General features: G+C 48.7%; 1 protein-coding gene across 1 annotated transcript in view; it reads right to left on the bottom strand.

Annotated features, from left to right (window-relative positions):
• Positions 1–20,120, bottom strand: part of LOC144818836 (uncharacterized) — a 1,999,126-nt gene that overhangs the window by 1,608,019 nt on the left and 370,987 nt on the right.

The raw sequence follows: 20,120 nt of genomic DNA, 5'->3' as shown, positions 1-20,120 counted from the left end.
CAGCAGAGTCTTATGTGCTTCCTTATCCTTTAGGTCCCAGCCCGAGTGCCATAGTCGCTCCCGCCTCCTCACTTCTTGTCTGAGAAGTTTAAGATGTTCGGAAAACCAGGGGGCAGAAGGCCTTTTTCTGGATCTGTAGCATAGTTGGATCGGGGCTAAATCATCCTGTGCCTCAGTCACTGTCTTTTCAAAATGTAGGACTGCTGTGGAGACATTTCCCCCTTGAGGTAGGGACAGATTAAGTGTCCACGGGGTAAAGGAGCTATTGGAGATATTCTTAAAATTCCTGCAGCATTCCTTTTTGCTCGGAAAGTTTTTGGACGATTGGATGAGCGGACAGGCTAGCTCAAATGGAACGGCAAGGTGATCAGACCATGACAAAAAGATAGGGTCCTTGATCGTCAGCCTCTCATCATTAGAAAAAATTCCATCGAGCGTATGGCATGCTCGATGTGTAGCCCCTTTAACCAATTGGGCAAAACCACAAGCTGACATAGCATCAAGCAAGGAGATAGTATCGTTAATATCGTACCTCTCCAAATGAAAGTTAAAGTCTCCCAGAACTGTGAGATCTTGCCGACCAAAGTAGGGTTCTAGGACGTGGAGGAGCCGTTGTCCAAAATCAGTACGTGACCCAGGAGGGCGATATATCAAAATTCCATTAAAGAAGGCGCTGTGGCCGCTTTTTATGGAAAAGAATAGAGCTTGAAAACTGTTCTTGGGGACAGAGATAGAAGCAGTGTGGGAATGAAAGTAATCCCTGTAGAGGATTGCTAACCCTCCTCCCACCCGGCCCAGTCTATCTTGACGAGCCAGGCAGTATCCTTCAGGGACAGCATCAATAAGATCTGGACCGGAGGAGTCCTTTGCCCAGGTTTCCGTAACGAAAACCAGGGATGGCTTCCTATCTGATACAAATTCCTTAAACAAAATGTTATTTTTAATAAGCGAGCGGGCATTTAGGAGGATACAATCTTCCTTCAATGTCCTAACTCTGGGGGAAAGGGATGGTAAAGGCATATGACTGGATGAAGAGGGCGTAGAGCTTGCCGTATCTGACAGCCGGCATCCACATGATAAAGGGCGTAGGATGTCATCCGGTGAGCATGTATGAGAACATATAAGCCTATGGGGTTTAAGCTCGAGTAAAGTCTGAATAGAATATCTAAAGTATCGGGGGTCGGAGGTCCCCAAGCCAAATGTCCTGCCGTCCAGCCCGTCCTCAGCGCGGACGGGCCCAGACGGGCTGGACTCTGGCATGACTCCGGCGTCACTGCGGCGCACTCGCAGCGCGCACACGCTGCGCGCCATAATAGCCAGTTTAAGTAGGGCTCTAGTCAGTCCACCTGACTGCTAGAGCGCGAGTCAATACAGCGCTTCCCCAACACCCACCCAAGATGGCGCCCACCTAATATTGAGGCGCGAGGGACCGGCCCGCCGAAATAGCGGTGAGGGCACTAATTATAGTGTAGCAGTGCGAGCGGGGATAAAAACAAGGGAAAACTGTGAATAAAATAATTTAAATGAAACGACAAAACAGGAGGGTTTAAAATACGCTGGAGCGTCCTAATGTGTCCAAATGCGGGCGTAAATGCAACAGTGAAGAGCCTAAGCAAGGAGAACCTACCTCCTGCCTGCCTGCCTTAAGTAATGAGCTCGAATCAGCCTCTAGTCAGTCCACCTGACTGCTAGAGCGCGAGTCAATACAGCGCTTCCAACACCCACCCAAGATGGCGCCCACCTAATATTGAGGCGCGAGGGACCGGCCCGCCGAAATAGCAGTGAGGGCACTAATTATAGTGTAGCAGTGCGAGCGGGGGAAAAAACAAGGGAAAACTGTGAATAAAATAATTTAAATGAAACGACAAAACGGGAGGTTTTAAAATATGCTGGAGCGTCCTAATGTGTCCAAATGCGGGCGTAAATGCAGCAGTGAAGAGCCTAAGCTTCAGAGTAGAGTGAGGTAGAGTGGAATGGTGCAGGGTAGGGTGGAATGGTGCTGGATAGGGTGTGGAGTGCAGTGACAGTAGAATGATGTAGAGTGCAGCACTGCAGAATAGATGGGGGAAAAAATACTTCAATTTGTATAGCGCAACTTATCACCCATGAGGGTATCCAGGCGCTGCCTACAGGCGCAGAGGGATTCATATATTTGCTTGGAATCACAGGATGTTGAGCCGATCCAGAGACTCAAACCAGGACCCCAGCTCCGAAGTTGGCAGCCCTGGCCGTTAGGCCACATACTCTCCCTATTTGCAGTGGCGCAGTGGAGTGGCGTAGGAGAGTATTGCAGAAGAACAGGGTGACGAAGAACAGCAGGGTGGCGCAGATTTGATTGGTGCATAGTAGAGTTGAGAGGCATATATTTAAGTGGTGTAGAGTGCAGTGTCAGAGTGCAGTGGTGCATAGTACATTAGAGTAGCTTACAATGCACTGGCATAGAGTGGCATAGAAAAAAGTGGTGCAGAGTAGAGTGCACTGGCAGAGTTCAAAGACGGAGTATAGAAGGTTTCAGTGTAAGGTGTCGTAGTGTGCCATAGGATAGAGTGAACTAGTGTAGAGTGCAGTAGAGTAGTGCGGTGCAGAGTAAAGTGATGAATAGTGCAGTGGTGTAAAGTGGAGAGCAGTAGTGCAGAGTAGTGTTGTAGAGTGTAGAGTGAAGGTGAGTGAATTTCTGTGAAGTAGAGTGAATTAGTGTAAAGAGTAAAGTGATGGAAGGCAGTGGTGTACAGTAACATGGCATAGAGCAGTGTCGCATAGTATAGTGGCGTACAGTGCAATAGTGCAGAATAGATTAGTGCAGTAGAGCAGAATAGATTGGTACAGAGAGCAGCAGTGTAGTGGGGAGAGCGGTGCAGGAAAGAATAGAGTGGCTTGGAGTGAGGCAGCGCAGAGTGCAGTAGCATAAAGTAAAGTGTCAGACTGCAGTGTCGATAATTGCAATGGTTCAGAGTAGAATAGAGTGGATTGACGTAGAGTGCAGTGCCGATAAGGTGTGGAAATGTCATCACTTAGTGTATTGATTTGTTTTGATCATATTAAGATATTTGTTTCCACCACACTTTAGAATTACACAAAAATTTGCTTCATTTGTACTTTCCGTATTCTGTAATATCTGCACAGTCCGTTTACACATTTTGATTTTGTTCTGTGGCAGAAAAAAAAAAACATACAGCACACCCAAAGTTTTGAAGTCCGAGAAAGAAAGGCAAACACAAAACTCCCTGAAAGACTGGGCCTGCCATTTGACCTCTATCTTTTAATGCAGAGCAAATCTTTAAAGATTAGAACAAGGTTTAAAGGCATGTTTACATATGTTCAGAAGGGGTGGAAGAATACAGAAATTAGGATTGGGCAAGGGAAGGGGCACACAAATAGAGCCAGCGAATAAAAAGCAAGCAAATGTGAGTTATAAATCACAAAGCCAATGGTAAGCAGTCTGGCAGGCTTCAACCTAAAAATTGTTCTACCCACCAACAGAAGCCCCGCCCACCCCAGGACCTACTTAACGCAGGTCGCAGCACGACCACACTAGTAGGCACCTGAACACCTAGCCTGCCACACTGAAAATGAAGAGGGACGGGACGCAGTGTCCTACATTGAGACATGGATTCGCAGCTTTAACCCCACCTCGGTCCTCTTGCCCTTCTTTTCATTTGAACGAGTAAACAAGTTCTGGTGCTGAGGCCTCTGCCTTGTGCCCCAAACTAGTTTTATCTGTGAATTAAATGGTATGTTAGAAGCCAATATTTTACTTAATAATTTGACAGTTTTATTTGATTTAAACTTTCTCTTGGACACGCCCACTGATGCGCATACATTTCATTTATCTCAGAACATGGAGGCCTCAGCATTTCTCAGAGGGCGTTATGGCCTATGCACTTAGCGGGCCATACGTTGGGCTGTATTTTTTTTTTTTTTTAACTGTCCCACTTTAGGCAATATTACTAGTCCCGCTTTTATGGTCAGATCAGGGAAAAATTCTTTGACTTTAGCTATTTCTCCTCCAGTCATGCATTAGTAGGCCGCATTAGCTGGACTTCATCTCGTAAGTGGCACTGTATTCGGCACGATATTCGAGCAGACTAATTGGCCAGTCTGCTACAAAGCTCTACTCCTAACAAATCAGAATATGTGGAATTTGAAGTGGCACAGTACACTCACTGGCTCGACGCTGCCGCTCACAACTTGGCGCCAATTAAAAAGTCCCTAATACAAAGGCATAAACCATCTGTACCATGGTTCTCAGACAAACTTAGAAATGCAAAGCAGTGCTGTAGAAGACAGGAAAAAAATGGAGAACTTTGTACTCTGAGGAGAAGATCACTTATAAAAAATGCTAGTACAGGAAAGGTCTGTATTTTATACCACTAAAGTGATAGAAGCATCAAATAAGGCAAAAGAGCTGTTTGACAGTCCAGAAGCTTACCACGGTTGCCACTTAAAATTGTAATGACCAGAGTCAATCTTTCTGTGAGTCAGTGGCAAATGCATTTAGGGAGAAAGTTGAGTGTTTTCAACAATTTTTCCACCTCTCCGTCGTCTATGCCATCTGACATGGAGGCCCTTTCCTGTACACAGTTGAAACAGTACCCTTCGCTTCTTCGCTCCATCCTCAACTAAGAGTCGCCAATATCCACAAATTAGCTAAATTTGGTTCCCATGGCGACCTATGCCCACCTAAAATAGAAGTCCTAGTGGGCGATACCATTGTGCCCAAACTCACGGCCATCTTCCACCGCTTGTGTTGCTCAGGGCAGTTTCCATCAGAATGAAAAAGGCAATAGTTCAGCCGCTCATTAGAAATCCTTACCTAGATCATTGTGATCTGAATAACTACTGCCCGATATCCTGACTACCGCTTCCTGCTAAGCTGATTGAAAAGATCATGACTGTGCTACTGGTTAGCCATGTCCAGGGTAATAACCTACTTGATTCTACCCAATTCGGATTTAGGGCTGGGCATAGCACTGAATCTGCCCTCTTAAAACCTACTGAGGAAATCAGAAGCTCTCTAAACAAGGGGGAAAGGGGGGGGGGGGGGGTGGCTCTGATCCTGCATGACCTATCAGGGGCCTTTGATACTGTAAATCATGGACTGCTGTTGAGCAGGATAGGGGTAACAAAGGCGGTATGGAATGGGGAGGCGGAGCTAGCTCGCGACCAAGAAGGCCGCTTCAGCCGAGCGCTCCGATAGCCCGTCAAACTATCTGTTTAATATCCTACAGCTGTGCCTCATTTGTACCCTGTAAACGGTCACTCATGACCCCCTGAGGTTCAGTGGAGCCGATTCCACGAAGAGCAACTCGCCTACCTGCCTCCTAGGCGAAGTTACAACCCATCTCTGAACCCAGGCTGGCTTGACTCCGTACGTTGGCACCGCTCGGGGGGGGGGGGACGACATTCTTTACAACGCAACTTTTACCCCGCACTACCATTACAATGCAACCATTACAACGTAAGTCATTACAACGACTTGCGCTGGAGGGCGCTGTAGGATAGGGAATAGCTTAATTTTCTATCCAACACCTTTCCCTACTATCCACGGGGACTGGAGTTGGAATAGAAAATTAAACTATTCCACTATCCAGCGCACCCCCAACGCAAGTCGTTGTAAAAACTGCGTTGTAATGGCATGCATGGTTAAAGCATGCGTTGTGATGTCATACAACCGCTCAGGGCCTGCTGGGGTCCGGAGGCCTCCTTCCTCCTCCTCGGCCGAGGAGGTTACGACCGGCCCCTGCGCCCATCCCGCTGCTATGGCCATGAAGCGAAGACCCTGGCCTGACCGCCCCTGCCCGTGTTCGCCGAACTGCTGGGCCCCTGGCGATTGACGGAGGCGGGGCCGGCTGCCTGAGGGGAGCTGCGGAGCGGCCCTGTGATAACTGCGGATCCAGCGCCTGGGGGAGAGCGTGGGCCGCGCTCTCTTGGATGCCCCCGGGACTCCTGGAGGAAAGTTGTGGAGTTGGCTCCGGAGGACTCTGAGGCCGGCTGGGAACCTCTGCTGATTTTCTTTGTGGCGGCCCGGCGATTGAAGCACCCCCCGCACCCCCTCCTTCCTAGACCTGCTGACTTCCGCAATCCCCTGGCGGAGGTCTGCTCTTTGCGGCAAGGCCGACCTGGAGCTACCATGTTTTTGCCGCCTCTACCTGAATTTACCGGCCTCCTGTGTCCCTGGTGGATGGCGGCGGCGGGACTGACTGCCTGCAGGGCGGGACTGCTTGGCTTGGAGATAGTACTGGACCTGGTGTTCTGGGGAGTGCGTGGGGAGTGTGGGGGCCGTGCTCACTGGATTGCCTGCTGCACGCCTGCAGCTACGCCGGTGAGTGAGCCCCGGGGAACATTGAGACCTGCTGGGGGGCCCTGATGCTTTCCGCCACAGTGAACTGGCTCGTGTAGCGCCTCCCACCTCCCTAGACCTGCTGGTCCCTGTAGGCACCCTGCCAAAAACAGTGCACTACCCTGGGCCCCTTCTACCCGGGTGCCTCACACAGCCAGCTTGGTGCATGCTTGGGGGGGGGTGCTAGACCGCGCACTGCCCTGCGACCCCCCACGGACTCCTGCAGACTACGACGAGCTGACCACGGGTTGACCAGGAGAGGAATGGTCAATGTCGACAGGTATTGCAGCCACTGTGCTGCTTGCTGGGAGGCGACGGACACCCCACAGCACACAAATAAAGACGGGTTGGTTGGTGGGAGAAGCAGCTCTGAGGCCCTTTTGTAATTTCACGCCGGACGCTGCGGGTGGATCCCTCTGGATCCTCTCTAGGCACTAAGATGGACGCCCTAACTTATAGAATGGACCACATGGCCGAAAGATTGGACCCTTGCAAATTCTTTAAGGGCCTGTAATGTCCGGGTAAGTGGAGATATCCCCCCCCAAATCAACTTTTAATAAACCGGGGCATAATTCTCGCCTAGACTACATACTTGTGGAAATGTCTGAATGGGCAAGAATTGTAGATTTTAATGTAACCCCTCGTGACGACAGCGATCATAACGCGCTGATTCTAAAAATTTCGGTCCCAGGCATTACCTTTCCAATGCAGGGCGGTGATGATCACACGGACTCGATCATGACTTTATCCACCAATCGGCGTAGAGTCCGATGGCCAAAAATTATAGGAAACCCCATGGATGTCCAGAGGCTGTATGCAAAGACTGTTTCAGTCTTGCAAAAAGTTGATAACCTTATTCACCAACTCCCGTCTGAGGTGAGCCTTGGAGAACTTGGTGCAATTCATCTGGAGTTGTGTAGCACTTTAGCCGATGTCCTGAACCCTGTGCAGAGGGCAAAGAAAGGAAAAGGCAAGGGGATGTGTGCCTTGTGGTACAACGCCACCTGTAGAAAGGCCAACGCCGACCTACTAGCGGCTATGAAGCAACATGACAACATCTCCTTGGTTAGAACTAAGAGGAAGGAGTACAAACACCTTATTTCCAATGCCAAGATTGAATGGGACAACAACAACTGGACAGATATGACGGTCGCTCTCAAGTTCCGAGATGCCCGGAAATTCTGGCAGATTGTTAAAAATGGTTCGGCCGACCCCACCCCGGCAGTAGAGGCTAATATCGCTCCCAGTGTATGGAAGGACCACCCTAAATCTCTGTATAGCCAGGCCAACGTAGATCTCATCTGGGATCAAGAAGACCTGGTGGCAGGCCTGACACCTACGCCATTTCCGGAAAAGGACAAATTTACCTTGGCAGAAGTTGGGGCAGCTATTGCCAGACTTGCTACAGAAAAAGCCCCAGGGTTGGACAAACTCCCTGGTGACCTATTAAAAAATGAACCCACGGTTTGGGCTCCCTACCTACAGGTCTTATTTAATGCAATTCTAGAGGGGATGTCGGTGCCTATTACATGGCTGGGGGCAGAGATTGTTCCCATCTTCAAGAAGGGTTCACCTCTGCTCCCAGTCAATTATAGGCCCATTAGCTTAATCGACGTCCCCCAAAAGATTTTTACTAGGCTGATCTTGGATCGCCTATTAGAATGGATGCTAGACCATTCAGTCTTGAGCCCATATCAAGCTGGCTTTAGGAACAAAGTATCAACTATAGATCAGGTCTTTCGTCTTGCCATCTTATATTGGAAAACGGTACAGTTGGAGGGTGGCAGCCTCTATACTGTATTCGTTGACCTACAAGCGGCTTTTGATCTTGTACCTCGTAGGAAACTTTGGTGCGTGCTCTCTGGCCTGGGGGTTCCGCAACATCTCTTAAATATGATTATCAGATTACATACTGATAACTATGCACAGGTCAGATGTGGCAGGGAGGGAACATTGTCCAAGAGATTCCCCGTTGGCAGGGGGGTAAGACAGGGTTGTGTGCTTGCACCGACCCTGTTTTGCCTCTACATCAACGGGGTAATCGCCCACCTGAATGGGGTTGAAAACAGTGATGCCCCCAAACTTGGAGGCAGCAGGGTGCCGGCGATTATGTTCGCATTTGACACCCTGCTGCTTTCCAAGTCGCCAATGGGGATCCAGCGAGTTCTCAATGGTTTCGAGGCATTTTGTAAAGACCATGGCCTCGAGATCAATGCACTGAAGACAAAATATATGGTCTTCAACCCTCCATCTACAACTCGCCCTAATCCGTACATTGGTCCTAACAGGCTAGAGAGGGTTTGAACCTTCGAGTACTTGGGAATCACCGTAAATGAAAAAATGTCGTGGGGGCACCAACGGGAGAAATCCCAATTAAAGCTGGCCCAAATAGCAGGAGGAATTATTAAACTGGTCAATAAAAATAAATCTTCTTCTAAGCCGGTTGGTCCCCCATTAGAGATCTATAGAGCACAGGCTAGGGGTGCGGTCATGTATGGAAGTGAACTCTGGGGCTACATGTGCAATCGCGATCTAGTAGCCATAGAGAATAAATTTATTAGATAGCTTTTATCACTTCCCCCCAGCACCCCCCTGTTGCCAATGAGACTCGACTTGGGTTTGAGACCTCTCGATGAAGATATGGGACTACGACCCCTAATATTCTGGCGCAGGATTTGGTCCGTACCAGAGCTAGTTAATTACAGGCTAGAACTGCAGGAAATCCTTAATCTCCCAAATGTTGGGAAACTTCCCTGGCTAAATTACATTAAGAAAGAACTAGGGAACCTAGGGTTATCCACCCTATGGTCTAACCCACTGTCATCATGTCCCAGGGTCACACGGAGGCAGCTCAGCACCCAGTACCAGGAAATCAAACTTGCCGCACATCTACAAGGAACAGGCTTAGGCACTTTAACGGCAACATTTTTAATAATTAAGGACAGCTATAGGCTCGCAACTGTCTTAGATGTCATATTCCCAACAATCATTAGGAAACTTTACCTCCAATGGAGGTATGGCAGTTTGCCATTACGTGCCTATACCAGTAAATGGGCCGAATCTTCCACGACCCATTGCTCAGGGTGCAAAATCGAAAAGGAAACTGATTTGCACATAGTTTTTTTTGTAATGCTTATGCGCAGGCGCGGAGGAAATGGATTGTCCCAGTATGTAAAAACCTGGGGTTCTCTCACTGTTTGCATGCATACAGGGTCTTTAAGACCGACCTATCTGGGCATATAGTTTTTGCATTAGCTAAATATTTGGGGAAAGTTTGGCATAAGAGGAGATATCTTAGTCGGGGATGCATGACAATTGTATAAATTATAAATCTATGACATCGATAATATTAGTATGTTTAATGGCTGGTCCTTATATTGCACATTGATTTTATATGTTTTAAAAAAAAATTATATTCTAACATTATTTCTTTAGATGTAATGTTATTTGTACCTTTTATGGCATATGTTGCCGAAATAAAGATCATGCTGATGATGATGATGATTGGACAAGCAAGCGGAACATCTTAACATGTCGGTGCGTAGACTAATGCGGAGGAAGCACAAACTGTCCTCGATACGGACCACAAACAGCTGGGTAGGGCACTCCAAGTCTTACAGGATAAAACAGAGGACCTGGAGGCCCGCTCCAGGCGCTGTAATCTCCGCATTACGGGCCTGCCAGAATCTACACCTACAGGGAACATGAAGCTCTTCATAGAAAAGCTTCTGAAGACACTACTGGGTGACTCCTCTTTTTCAAGTATGTTTGTGGTGGTGAGGGCACACCGCTCTCTTGGCCCGAGACCAGCGCCGGATGCATCCCCCAGACCGATCATAGCGAAACTGCTAAACTACAGGGACTGGGTTGTTGCACTTATGCTAGCCTGCGAGAAACAACCGCTATGATTCGAGGGGTCGACGATTTTACTGCTCCCAGACTTCACAGTCAAAGTTCAGGAGGCGCAGCGCTCGTTTGCCCCCACGAAGAGACAACTTCATGAACTTGGAGTGGACTACGCCATGTTATAACACGCAAAACTAAATAGTGTAAACCTGCAGGGGCACTCGCATATTTTCACTGGTCCAAAGGCCTTACAAAAAAGTGTTGAAAGATTGGATGAAAGAGAAACGTCCCCACCTGGAACAACATCTCCTGGATGAAGCGTCGGGAGGCCCCATGGATAAGCAGGATTGCTTACGACCCGGTGTCTCGAACGGTTGAGTATAGCCTGCTGTTACGGGGGGGGCTCTGTTTTTGACGGTACTTTGTTTGGGATGAGACTCACAAATCCTTCGTGGCTGGGCCCTTCCGTTGCCTTGCCTGGTGTTTGGTCGCCTTACTTGCATTGCGGGGGGTTGGGGGGGGGGGGTGGCAAGGGTCTGCTCCCTTAGAGGGAGGGGAACACATTGATGAGACCTCCATGCACAATCTTGCCTTAGCCTTAACTTGAAGTGAGGATGGGGGAGGGGGGGTTTTGACTGATCCGCTATGCTTCTCTTGGTACGAGCTATTTCTGGGTGGGACTAAAAGATGAGGTCCACGTCTCTTGGGGTTCTGTTGAGCTATGCTTTCCTACATTATCTCACAGCTGTGAGTATTTCTAAATGGCGGGGTGCAGAGTACGGCCTTTATAGGTCACACACCCTTATTGCTGTGCGAGCTATATCCACCATCGCGTGAAGCCCACCTGGGATGTGTTTTGTTGTTTGAGAATGGGAGGGTTTTCTATTTGGGAGGGAGGGATGGTACCGCAGCCAAGTTGGGGTTTGGCAGGCGTGGGAGGAGTTTGGGCTGGGGATTGACTCGTGAATTGTTGCAATGTTCACTCACACGGATTGCTTCTACGTACTGCATTATTATGGGATTGCAGTTAAAAAGTGCATGCCAACACGAATTTTGCCGGACACGAGTGGGGGGTGGGCACATGTTGGGAATGTTTTTGGGACGTATTCCTTGTTGTATTAATTCATGCTGTGCAGCTTTGGCGTGACATGGTCCTGATGAGAATATTCTTGTTACCTCTGAACTACATACCCTTCTATGACAGATACACCGGTGTTTAATCCTGATAGCACTCTTGACTCACTGGTCCTGCTTACTTGGAACGTGCGCGGCCTTAAAGACCACGAAAGGTCCGTAAAATTCTAAGCTACCTTTACAGACAACGTCGACATAGCCCTCCTACAGGAGACTCACCTTCACCCAGAGAGCCCCATTTTACGTACTAAAGGACTGCTTGGCAAAGTCCACGTCGCGGGCTTCACTTCTCACGCTAGGGGGTCATGACGTGGGTGAATCAGAAGACATCAATAAAATTGATGCCCTTGGAAACGGACAGAGAGACTTTTATACTAACCTGACTACTTTGGCCCAACCATACGCTCAAGACCATATCTTGCAGGGAGGGGATTTTAATTTTACCAGACACCCAGCTCTGGATAGGTCGGATGGCCCAGACAGACGCCCCTCAGCCAGAGTGGTGGAGACGTACCTGATGAGGTTAGACATGTGTGATGTATGGCGAAACACAGACACACACATCAAGGTGGTTACACGCACTACTCTGCACATCACAATATCCACACGAGAACAACTACTGGTTCGCTTCACGGCATCTACTTCAACATATTTGCGGGTGCACGATCCTTTCCCACACCTACTCTGATCATTTACCACTACTACTGACACTTGCTTCCCCTAAGAAACAAATCCACCATTTTTATGGCGTTTCCCGCCATACTCCCTCCTCGATGCTGTTTTTAAAGAGGAACTTGCCATGTCCATTGAGACGTTTTTCGAGACAAACATTGATTCCATGGACTCATTTCAAACAGTCTGGGAGGCATTTAAGGTATATATCGGGGGGTAACTATATCCAAGCATGCAGGGGTTCTTAAGTCGATACGCAGTAGGCTGGCGGCTCTGGAGCGCAAACTGAAGGACCTGGAGTCCTTTCGCGTGACGGACCAGAGTGATGAACTTACTCTGGAACTAGCGCAGACACTCCGGGAATATCATGAAGAGGCTGACACAGAAATAAAACACCTCGGGAAATATGCCACCGCCCATACCTATGGCAAGGGCGAACGGCCGGGGACGGTTCTCACAAATCCTTAAGCAACGCAGGGACAGAACTACGATACCAGACATTAAACTGCAACCGGGAGACCCCCCCGCTCACGAAGGCCTAAGTGGCAGAGCAATTCCGAAAGTATTATGCAGAACTCTACTACTCCCGCGGCTGCAGCCCAGACGAACGCGTATTAGACTACCTGACCCACATTGAACTCCAATGGTTATCCAACTTGCACGGTGAGTTCCTGATGCGCCAGATCGAGCGGGAAGAAGTAGTCCTAGCCCTCTCGGAGATGAGAGCGGGGAGCGCGCCGGGGAGTGATGGTCTCACCGTTGCCTTCTATAAGGCATTCCCGAACCTCCTAATTCCGCACTTACTCACTCTGTTTGAGGATATATGCACCTCAGGGACGATGCCTCAGACTATGCGAGAATCGATTCTTGTAGCCATACTCAAACCGGGGAAGCCTCCAGATGAGTGCGCCTCATCTAGGCCTTTGCAAAAATCTTCGCGAAACTGCTATCCAATCGTCTCAGCCCACTTGTCACCGCCTTGGTGGCACCAGAGCAAGCAGGCTTTGTACCTTGCTGGAACTTAACCTATAATCTACACACCGTTTTTGCTGCTCTACAGCATAACCACCCGGAGGTCCCTGCAATTGCGGTATTTTTAGACATGGAAAAGGCCTTCGACTCGGTAAAGTGACCTTTTATGAGACAGGTTGTTGGCCGAATGGGAGATGGGGCAGTCTTCCTGCAACTCTTCGCGACACTGTACTCCTCCCCCACGGCACGCATTGGCATTGGATCCCTGGTCACTGACCCCATACAAGTTTGCAGAGGCACGAGACAGGGCTGCCCCCTGTCTCCAATACTATATGCACTAACGGCAGAACCTCTAACCTGCGCCCTATAGGAAGAGGAGAATACGGTTTCCAAACTACCGTTTAATTGTATCTACATATGCGGACGACATGCTTCTCTATGTTTGAGAGCCTGAGACCAACCTCTCTCCGGTACTGCGTGAGGTGATACTCTTCGATTCTCTTTCCGGTGTAAACGTCAACTGGAACAAGTCTATCATGTTCCCCTCTCACTCCAGCCACGGTGCGATTTGAACCGCAATATCCCCTGCAATGGACCACAGAGGCAGTGCGATACTTGGGTCTACGGCTGCATACCGACTCAGAGGTTGTCCTAAGGGAAAATTATGGAGTGGCTATCTCCAAGCTGGAAGTTGATGTTGACAGATGGGTCAGTCTCCCGCCATCATTGATGGGCAGAGTATCCCTCATGAAAATGATTGTCCTACCACGCTTCCTCTTCACGAACATTCCCATAGTCCTGTCCAAAACATTCTTTCAACGTCTGCACTCACTAATGGTTCGCCTGGCGTGGCGGGCACACAGCCATGCGTCGATTTGAAGAATTTGACGTTGCCATACAAGATGGGGGGGCCTCGGCGCTACCGACTTGGAACTATACTATAGAGCTGCTCAATGCTCTCATGCATATCACTGGATACACGGACCATCTGACATACCACACATACAGATTGAGACCATAGTTGCCGATCCCAGGCCTCTTCCAGCCCTGCTATTCTCGCCTCATGACGGACGTATTGGCTTACTGGACTCTCTAAACTCGGTCACACATGCTTGGCATTATATACTGGACGCTCAAGCCGGTAATATACTACATGCTCCAATGGCCCGTCTTGATTGGTGCCACTGGCTTGCTCTGTGTACGGACTGGGGGGTCATAATTGCATTGCAGACACTAAACATACATACTATAGGAGACCTCTTAACAGAAGGCACTGCCTGTTCCTGGGAGGATGTTACAGAGGGGGATGAAGTACAGCCGCTCCTTGCGCAATTCCAATTCCACAGAGTTATACATGCTCTCAGGGATCTACTCGGGGACGATATGGTGGAACCCCCAGAGGTCCCGGCTCCGACCGCTGTTATTAAGGCACAGTCACCCGCTAAATTAGAATCCAGAATATATCACACCACGCTGTCTGCCAGGGACGGCGAATAGACCAAACCACGACTGGCGTGGCAGCGGGACTTACAGGTAGAATTGACGGATGACAAGTGGCTCTATTGCTGCTTAAGTACCAAACAAATCTCACTCAACGGACACCATAGATTAGTCCACTTTAAATTCCTTAGTGGGTTTACTATACACAGGAACGATTATATCACTATGGCCTGCACGAGGGATCTCAGTGCGAAAGATGCGGAGAACCAATCAATGATTTCTTCCACGTGGCCTGGGTCTGCTCGGGGGTTGCCCACTTCTGGGGAGAGGTCTTCACTGAAATTAACCGCATTACGGACATGACGTTATCTCCTGACCTGGTCCTAGCTCTACTGGGTTATTCCAAACCACTTCCCAAGGCACACAGACGTCTTGTGGACATGGCATTGCTCCTAGCAAAGATGTGTGACGCTCTGTTGACTTCACAGCCCAACACCTACATTAGCACAGTGATCCAGAGACATGCTGTACTCAAACGGAAAATTATAGCGATTTACTGCCACTAATCTTTCATGCACCTTCCTATTTGGGTAGCGATATGGCAGATAAGGGGCTATGTATTGCTCTGTGGCGGGACCACTTGGGTGGCTGATGTGCTCGCTGCTTTATCCCTTTCTTTTAAAATCTGTAACTACGATGTATTAGTGAACTGCTGAATGTAGATGATATCACTTGGACGATGTCAATGTCTTTATTTCATTGTCTTGTTTTATTTTCCTTGTTTAAAAACTCAAACATAAAAAAAAAAACAAAGGCGTCATGGAAATTGTTAGATTAATTTCTCAAAAGAAGGGTACAGTCAGTTCGAATGGGTGATTGTCTCGTCTCAGGAATTCTCGCTGCCCTGCGGTGTACCCCAAGGATCGGCAATTAGCCCCACTGTTCTCAAATGGTTTTCTTCCTTCCTTCACAACCGGTCGCAGAAGTTCAAGATCGACAATGTGCTGTCTAAACCGGTGCCTGCAGATCTAGGTGTTCCACAAGGATCTTCCCTCTCCCCCACACTGTTCAACCTCGTCATGGAACCGCTCGCCACCTTGCTCCAAGCATCCAATGTTCAATTCCATATGTACGCCGATGACACACAACTTTACCTAAAACTACAATCCCCGGAAGATATCAAACTTCTGAATTCCACACTTAGCAACACTCAATCTTGGTTGGCCGATAATCACCTCAAACTAAATGCGCTGAAAACTGAGTTCCTACTCATCTCACCCCCGGCGAAAACTTCCACCACCCAAACTTGGCTCAATAACCTAACAGCACTCAATGTCCAACCTACCATCGTGGACTCAGCGAAATCCCTAGGCATCACAGTCGACGCCAAGCTCAACATGCAACAGCACGTTAGCAAAGCCACAAAAGGGGCTAATTTTCAAATCAACACACTGAGGAAACAAACCCTTCCTCCCTGCCAAAGACTTCCAAACTGCTGTACAAGCTTTAGTCATCCCTCGCATAGACTACGGAATTGTGGCCCTCAGCGGACTCCCGCTATCCACAACAGCACCCCTAAGAGCCTCCCTGAACGCTGCTGCGAGACTCATTACCGGCTCAAAAAAACACTCGCATATATCCCCAGACTTAAAATCTCTAAAATGGCTGCCTTTTGAAGCCAGAATACAGCTAAAAATTGCAGTAATGACACTCGGCCGTGCACCACAAGGCACCCAACTACCTCGCGCAAAAGTTGTCTATATCTGGAGGGTCGAGATCCAATCGTAGTACAAAAAATCTACTCCTGAAACCTCGTAGATTCCGGAAAGAAAAAACATACAAGCGCTCCTTCTCAGGAATGGCACCCAGGATCTGGAATGCGCTCCCTCCGGAAACCAGGCTTATCTCCTCCACTGCACTCTTCAAGAAAGAGGTGAAAACCATCCTTCTGGCCAAGATCTCCTGAACTTTATAGATACTGGATCTGAGACTCTGCATCGCTCTGTATCACTGATCACCTTGTTCTTTGGCACTATACTCCTACTTTATGGTGTCACTGCTACGCTACTCTCTTACTACCGACCAATATATGTTACACTTTGGTGTATTGTCTCACCCTCCCGATGCCCCCACCCAGTGCTTTCTCTAGCCTAAGAAATTGGTATAAGCCATCCACACATCCAAGGCTTTACCTCAACCCTTCTGTAGTGGGAGCAATGACTTCTGCCGTCTTATATTACTTGTTTACCTGATTGTATTTTGATATGTTTCTGTACATTGTTATCCTACTATGTTAGTGATTATTATGCTGCTCCCATTATCTTGTTCATTCCTGTTGCCCCTACCTCTGTCTCTGTGAAGCGCTCTGATATCTGTAAGGATCTTGTTCGCGCTATATAAAACTTTGAATAAATAAATAAATAAATAAATAAAATTATACAATGTCTACGTCACCCCTCTAGTAGACCTAATCAGATCTTTTGGCTTCACCCGTACTTCCTACGCAGACGACACACAGATAGTTGTCTCGGATAGTTGAAGCTGTTGGTTCAAGATTCAGAGAATGTATGCAAGCTGTTAGCTTGGGGATGGCAAAGAACTGCTTGAAGTTAAACTCTGGTAGGACGGAGGTTCTTATTTTCAGCTCTCCACCATCCTTCTGGTCTCCAGAATAGTGGCCAGTGGAGCTAGGTCAACTTCCCTTGCCGGTGAAGAAAACCAAAAATCAGAGAGTAATTATAAGACTTGTCTATGCAAATGGACTGTACTTAAATGTCCATCAGCAGGTGTTAAACAAATTGCAGACACTACAGAACATGGCGCATGTACCGTTTTAAAAAATCCTACATTTCACTCTGTTACAGGTTCCATAAGAAAGCTACACTGGCTCCCTGTGAGACAGAGTGCTTTTTAAGGCTCTCTGCAATATTTACGAGGCCTTGCATAACCAAAGTCCTAACTTTTTAGGTGGAGCTTGAGCGGCAGCGCGCATGCGCTGCTCGCTCTGTGAGGCATGCAGTAGTACAGTATGGGGAGACAAGCTGCCCTCACTCTCCGCCCATATTTTTAATTGGCTTCTGTGTTTGTCCTTCGTAAATTCTGGCTTCTGATTGATAATGAGGCTTGTTAGTCTTGCCTTATTATGCCATGTCATTTGTATCCTTTTGTGGCTACTGGCCCCTTTACTTTCAGTGTTACACTGTACGGACGTGTTATTTAGAGCCAATGCGAGTCCTATTACATTGCAAGTGCTCGAGATCTCACTGAGCCTGCGCAGGTAGGCAGTGTCTCAATAAGCTTTGACAGATTTTTTTTTTTTATCTTTCTGCGACCTCGGACCCTCCTGCACCCTTGGATTTCTGACAAACCTTTTTTTCTACTAACCGTGGAGCCCGTTTCACGGCCGCAATACACGTTAAATTACAAGGCACCGTGCTTTATATTCTAATTTTTTTCAGCTGTTTGGCAGCAATGAGTGTGAGTTCCCACTGTTCTTCAACTTCATGATGATTGATGGTAAATACGATGGAACACTTCCTATTTTGTTAGCGAGCAACACAGGCGTGGGTCATCATAGAGGACAGAAATAAAATGTGTTTTATACTACATGGAAAGATAGGATCCATAACTTAACTATAAAAGTCAGTGAGTTATGTCAGTCTGTGTCAGCAGTAGCACTTTAAGAACTGTTTCTGTCACTGCGTATAAATAATGTTTAAAAAGTGCATTAATTTTAACCGAAAATGGTACTGGCTGGCAGACAGATTATTGCGGATATTAAAAACACTTGTCTATTTCTTCAGTAATGTGCAAACCTAACCCCTTGAAGGCCATGACTGAATAGGGACTGCAGTGCCATAGCTCAAAGAGGAAAGATGAACATATTTGGTGGTAGACAGTTAATTTTCGGCTTCATAAATGCTTCACAAATGCTTAAAATAATTGAACTATGTTGTTAGGGGGCGTGGCCAAGCGCGGACTGAAGATGGCCACGTAGTGTGCAAGCTCTGCCGACCGTCCTAGCCCTTGTCTATCCTGAATGACCATCCGTAGCACCCGACAGCCCCCGACGTCGGAACATCAGCGGAGCCCAACCCGCCTGCTCCGGTACGCGGATCGAGCCTGACGGGGGAGATATCACCCTCGGATGGTTGCGGCCTGCAGTAGGGCCTAAAGCCGGGACCCACAGTTGCGGAAATCGCCAGGAGAGCGACCCGGCCAGCCTGACTTCTCAGAGCGGCAGCACCGCAATCCAAAGGTGCCACCGCAACTCCCCCCCCCCCCCCCCCCCACCCCCTATCGGAGCAGCGGAGAGGCATTTGAGAACTGTGGCATCGGCGGTGATCGCGGACACGTACAGCAGATCCGGTGAGGAAGATGGGCACGCTCTCTGTGACAATACAAAGCGCGCCGGCCGCGAGTCAGTCAATGGTGACAGCACTCCCCTTATTGCGGTGATTCTCCCTCTGCCTGTCCCATCGGTGCTGACCCCTGCCATATTCTCAGGCTGGAAGAGACCCTGCTGGGTGCATGTTTTTGGCTCCCCAAGCTCTGGAGTGATCCCCCTGGAGACTCAATGGCCCCCAGCACCTTCTCCTTTATCAAGGCAGTGCGAGGCCGGGGGGGCTGCAGGCGGTTCTTCCCGGGGTCAGAGGAACTTTACACAGCTGAGCAAATGAACATCTCTTAGCTGGTACGCATATTTCTACTTTGACTGCCTACTCCCTGGGGTGTTACAGCCGCCAAGGTCCGATTTGAAGGGCCCATATCCCTGGGGGGAGCAGGAACTGGTGCGAGATCTCCAGGGACCCACGCATTAAATTGGAGCCCCGGCGGTTGGCTCCGCTGTCGAGAACGGTGGTGCATCAGACTACCCTGAACACCCCCAATCCGGTTGAAAACATACCTTGGATGCTAATATGGAGCGCGTCAAGGGTTACGGGGGCCGAAACCGGACCAAACCAACAAACTGGTCCATTACACAGTTTCCAAGGATGCGCCGCGGGCCGTCTGTCCTAAGAGTCCGCCCGTGGGAGCCTGGGGGGAAGAGGAACAGGAGCTTTCCCTTAAGAATGTCATGGAGGCCATTACTGGAGTTAAAACTTCCTTGTAACATAAAATGGACACTATGGCGATTGACATCAAGCTCATTGGGAAAACGCAACGAAAAAGTCAAGCAGGTGGAAATTACGACCTCCAGCCTCTTTGGAGACGTCACGCAACTGCAAAGGGAGGTCCGCAAGCTCCAAGACTCTCGCAACCTCACGGACCTCAAGCTGCAAGACTACGAAGGGCGACTTCGCACCAATAATCTCCGCATCCTAGGAGTTCCGGAAAAATCAGAGGAGCAATCCCCAGACCTGTTTGTTGAAGACCTTATTCTTAAACACTTGCAACCCAAAGGCCTTAGAAACATTTTCGTGATCGAAAGTGCTCACAGGGTCCCGGGCGGCCGACCTAAACCGGGCGCTCCCCCGTGGCCCATGCTGGCTCAGGTCTTGAACTTTCGTGATAGGGATGCGATTCTCCAAAATTCCAGAGCTGGAGCCCCCATCCGTTACGAAAATGCTGACATTTCCTTTTTCCCCAGACTTCACACAAAGTGTGCAGAAACAAAGGAGGTAATTCCTTTCAGTGAAGCACGACCTGAGAGAAAAGGGCCTGAAATATTCAATGTTGTTCCCAGCGCGCCTCCGTGTCGAGGCGGAGTGGAGAG

This window comes from Lissotriton helveticus, chromosome 2_1 (assembly GCF_964261635.1).
Source record: "Lissotriton helveticus chromosome 2_1, aLisHel1.1, whole genome shotgun sequence".
Classification (NCBI taxonomy): Eukaryota; Metazoa; Chordata; class Amphibia; order Caudata; family Salamandridae; genus Lissotriton; species Lissotriton helveticus.
This window is presented reverse-complemented; position numbering and strand designations above follow the sequence as displayed.